Source organism: Helianthus annuus, chromosome 8 (assembly GCF_002127325.2).
Source record: "Helianthus annuus cultivar XRQ/B chromosome 8, HanXRQr2.0-SUNRISE, whole genome shotgun sequence".
NCBI lineage: Eukaryota > Viridiplantae > Streptophyta > Magnoliopsida > Asterales > Asteraceae > Helianthus > Helianthus annuus.
Window position 1 is genome coordinate 31953616 of NC_035440.2, and position 5276 is coordinate 31958891.

The following is a 5276-nucleotide window of genomic DNA, read 5'->3' on the forward strand; positions in this document are numbered from 1 at the left end:
ATACACCTAAAAAGTAAAAACATCAAGAACATCTGGTAACCCATTTAGTGCCTTAGTGGCACTGCAAGATACCATATCAACCAAGAAACAACATGAAGCCACCTACTGTGCAACTTAAGGGGCAACTGGTTGGCCAGTTATTGCTCGATATAGTTTAACGAATCTAGGAAGCATCAATATTAACGATCAATGCAATGCTTTTGCCAAGTATAAATCAACATTTTGGAACTGATGGTGATAGGCATGCAGCCATCTTACTCGATTTGTTATATATTTAAAATCAAAACATGTTTAAATATTCAATTCTGTTGTAATATGTGTTCATCTTTTTCTTGATCATGTCGGTGTTTGGATTCCTCAGTCATTATCCGGGGACCAAATAAAAAAAAAGACATTTTGATAATCTGGAAGTGAGGACCAACCAAACTTCTATATTACAGTCCAGAACCTGCATATCAGTAATAAATAATGATAATTATTTCGATAAAGGTAGACATCTGAAGTCGAAACAAATGCTAATTTGGGAGCAACTCCCCCGCCTTTTTCAACCAAACAATGTAAATATCATCCGCGAAAAGCACAAAATGAACCTGAAAAAAAAAAGCATAACCACATGGTTCACAACCTCTTGACTGTTAACTAATATGATAAACGATGAGCATAAATACCTCTTTAATGGCATTGCAATGCTCGATATGGCCACGGTTACAGCTTCTTCATACGGGTATCTGAAATGGTTGTGAAATTCATAACTAATAAAACTGATATCCAACAAAATCAGATGACATCATCATTCGGTTCAAATGCACGAAAGTGAAGAAAGATTAAACTTACACTTGTAACGGTCTGCTCCTCCGAAAGGCAAAGACCCCGTGTCTCAGGCATGCGATGGAAGCCATTGTACCTTGACTGCACTCTTTTTCTCTTCAAAGATTTCATGGAAAGTGCGCAACACCTGGTACCAGATAAAGGATTCAATTCTAACCCAGAATATATAAGAAGAACAATAAAAAAATGTTGATGATGCTTCATCAAATTTCATAAAATAACACTAAAGTTAAAAAAAAGTGTATGAGCTAGAACATACTAACGCCACAAGCTTCTTCAAATTTACTGGTATTAAGAGCTTCTTAACCAGTAACACTAAGGCAAACGTTTGACAAAACTGAATGAACTGCTAAAACCATGAGGAATTAACCGTTCAAACCCGCGACTCGTGTGACCCGTTCACTGTTTGGTGGCCAATTTACTCGATGCGCCATTGCCACTGCACTCCTGTTTAAATCTAATATTTTTAATAGATTTTGAAGACAAAATACATGTAAGTTCTGAAATCCAGTTAGGCAACTTTGTTTACCTCAATGCGAGTTATTGATTCGAGAATTCCATGCAAGTATGCTGCTTCACATTCTGGTCGAGGACTCAACCCATGTTATGGCTAGAAGGGTTCCGTCCCAGTTCTGATTCACAGTTCCGGGTCGGGTCGGTTCTGGTCAGGTTTGACAGGTAAGAACCTTTTGCAACCAATAAGGATATGTGTAGCCATGAAAAGAAACTTGAACCATGTCATGTCTCTTCTAATCTTTGTCCATTTCTGTATATCTTCTTCCCACCTCTTATAATCTAGTTTAAGAATAATCTCAACATTAATTCAATAAACATGTAGATAATGTTGATAAAATTAATTCACAACACAACAAAGAATGCCATACAACCCTATGTTGTCAAAGACGCAAGGTGCAGGCGAGGCGCATCGGCCTCGCCCGGAGCCTAGGCATAAGGCGCAAAAAAAGCGCGGACTTTTTTATGACATGTTTTACCACAAGTCCTACCCGCGCGTAAGGGAGAGCAAGAAATGAGTTTCTAAACTGGAATTTGGTTGAACTTGTTCGTTTTTAAAATTATTTTTGCGTCTGAGCACCGTTTTTACAAAAAAAAAAAAAAAAAAAAAAAAACCCATTTTTGCGCCTAAGCTACCACCAGGCGCCATAGGCTCGCCTCGCTGCGCCCGAGCGCCTAGGCGCGCGCCTTTTGCGCTTTTGATAACTATGATACAACCTCGAAAATCATTATTGTAATCTAAATTTTGGAACCATTAATAGCACATCCATTATTTGAAAAAAACTGGCAAAAAAGTTTTTGTAGTTAACCCAATCCAACCCGGCTCGTTCCATCCCTGACTAAAAGAATAAGTGGTTTCAATTTAAACGTGTTTTGACCCATTCGCCAAATCTTTACAAATGTAGTGTATAATGGGTATTTCGCACAAGTATTATATTAGTTACCTATATCACATGCTTGCAAATTCTTTACAGCCAAAAATTTGTCGGAGGCCTTCTAAAACATATGTTCTGCTATCGCAATTAGGCCAATAACGAAAGACGAACTTCCATCTAGCGACACGCTTTCGATTACAACTGATCACAAGATATAAAAACAAAAAGAATCTTTAACCCTTCTATGGACCATGGTTCAAATGTTATTCCATAGTTACATACAAATTTAGAATATAATTATACTAAATACAAGTCTCTTGAATCTTCTTGCCTAATATCATGATTACTCATACTCGTTTTGTTTCTAAACAATTTTTATGGGCTAAATCCGACCAAACGTGCTTCGATCTTGGAACCATAAGCTGAGCCGACAATGTGATCGAAAAATAATATCGAATCAGAAAAACAAGAGGACAGGGATCGAGGTGACCTAGATTTCGTAGGAATCACAATTGTTGCTCTATTATCAACATAACAAATAAAACCTAAACAATAAAATTGAACTAATTACCTTTTTAGCTAAAGTACACCCTGGTACTTGATAAAATGTGCAGAGCTGAACTTATACAACTAATAAACTTATCCCACACGTCTTGACTTCTTCAAGTCAAACTAACTAAAAAGCCCAAAACAATTATAAGCAAGTATTATTGCAAAATTTAACATCAAGATAAACATGAATTTACCAAAATACCTTTTTCTACTACTTTCACTCGTTTACTGGAAACAGTAGTGGCAAGGCTGACATTCCAAGAATCACCTTAACAATAACATAACATAACTAAGTTTGATGAGAACATGAGGAGGCCACAACTATAACATAAGGAGCAGGTACACCTGTGGTACGATCAATGCTCGGGATGTGTAGGCAGCGCTGTTCTTTCTCGAAAGCCCGTGATGAAAGCGAATGCCTAACAGTGGAGCCAAATTTCAAGAGATTCAGGAAGCACGCTTGAGCTTGTTAACCCAGCCTACAATATATATGTCCGGATTACCATAAGTATGTGTCTCAGAGCCGTAAACCCAAAATCTAGTTAACATAAATGGCAATTATGCAAATATAAAAAGATGGATTACCTTTCCAGTAATTGGGATCTGCCAACCATATAATTCACCAATAATCATAAAATAATTTGTAAGATGGTGTTTGAACTTTGAAGTACAAATTAAAACACAATTATTCGGTCTGGTTATACCAAGTTCATGCAAATGTGAAAGTCCGGTAACCCATCTCTGCATTTTATATTTCACCAACAAATATATATTGATGATCATTAAACTTTTAACAAAGGTTTCATGTACCAGCAAATTCAAACAAAAATGACTAACCTCATTACTTTGAACAACTCATATATCAGCAAATTCAAACAAATATATATCAGCAAATTCAAACAAATATATATTGATAATCATTAAACTTTTAACAAAGGTTTCATATATCAGCAAATTCAAACAAAAATGACTAACAAGAGTCTGCATAAAGTAGTGCCTATGATTTGGAAAAACAATATCCCATTAACACATTTATTGGATACAAAATTATACAAGAAACTCGCAGGTTTAATAACACTTACCATCTCTTCCTCTTGTTGCCGACTGTATTCAGTTCTCTGGCAATGACGAACCCGTAAGACATCTTGTAACTTATTCAAGTCATTCCCAAGAATAATTTGTGCCAACTCATGATCACTCTGTTACTCAAAATTAACGGTCAGGATCTTAAAAGAAATGTGATTGAGAGCTGAAATTTGTAACTTGTACCTGAAACAGTTGTGCCATTAAATTTGAATTGTTCCGTACTCGCTGCTGGTTTTTATTGGATATATGAAGATTGATTTCACTTTGGCTGCTACTGATTCTGCCATCACTCTTACTTCAATCCCAACTTAGATCTATCTATAAACACTTAACCCCATTTCACAATTTCATCAAAATTAACCAAAATTCAACATTCCCAATTACATAACAACAAAAACTATACCAAACCCTAATCTTGATTTTGATAAAACTACACAATCATCAACTCGAGAACCCTAATTCTTGAATATCCTTTTTAATTCAATACCAAACGATCAAGAATCAACTCGATTAGGGTTTTTGTTCAACTAAGTCCTGTCGCACATTTGAATCATTTTAGAGTTTAACATGTTATACCTTCTCTAGAGATTTTCCTTCCCTTCTCTCTCTATGGTTCTTCCTGTAGAAAGATTTAGCAAAAGACCCTTATAAAACCATATGAAATCAATTAACTTGAATCAGATCTTGAATATTCATACCTTAAAGTTTGTCAAGTGGTCGGAATCGCTAGCTTAACCAAACAACCACCATTTACAGCCGCTGATGAGAGCAAAATCAGAATTGATCCGGTGAAATCTTACACCGCTGAAGTTGTTCTTGCTGCAAACAAAGCTAAAGCCTTGCACATTACACAACAGGAACATTAAGGGTATTATTCTATATAAAGTAGGTGCGGGGCTGGCTAACTGCCCAGATCTGAAGAGGAATCGTAGATCTGAAGAAGAAACAAACACAGATCTGAAGAGGAATCGCAAACCTGAAGAGAAACAAACTGTAATCTGAAGAGGAATTGCACATCTTAGCGTGGTCTTCTTGGTACCGACATGGATTTGGGCTGTGATAAGTTTGTAGGGTTTCTTGAGAGAAAATGGTTGCCAGATTTTGAGATTTGATATTGAAAAGACAAATTGTATGGGGAAGTGGGGATGAGCAGGGATTCAAATTTTGAACAAAAAGGATTGGCCGCCCACAAATTAGATATCCCGCCCAACAGGTTCTGCTTGTGTTGAAAAGAAGTTTTCAACACCTTTGTGCTTAACAGGTTGTACAATGGGCTTCAAAGACTTGTAAAGTGGCAAATGACCATTTCTATCCTTCCTATATGCTTTATAAAGTAGTATAGATTTATGGGCCATTAATTAATATTTTTTTCGAACAATAGTGATTTGAAAACATAAAGTGGAGGCAGCCATAATTTTTGTA

General features: G+C 36.3%; 1 long non-coding RNA gene across 6 annotated transcripts; it reads right to left on the reverse strand.

Annotated features, from left to right (window-relative positions):
• Positions 1-215: 215 nt before the first annotated feature.
• LOC110872555 lies at positions 216-4993 on the reverse strand. Of its 6 annotated transcripts, none has more exons than XR_004864983.1 (13): positions 4831-4993; positions 4553-4692; positions 4431-4473; positions 4038-4172; positions 3851-3967; positions 2971-3247; positions 2788-2892; positions 2286-2417; positions 1358-1623; positions 1088-1275; positions 835-955; positions 669-728; positions 216-590 (listed from the first exon to the last, which is right to left on the reverse strand). It is a non-coding gene; the product is annotated as an uncharacterized LOC110872555 (long non-coding RNA). The 6 variants fall into 6 exon arrangements; XR_004864986.1 differs by having other exon boundaries at positions 4038-4181; XR_004864985.1 differs by having other exon boundaries at positions 2971-3036; positions 3114-3247; positions 4038-4473.
• Between the last annotated feature and the right edge of the window lie 283 nt (positions 4994-5276).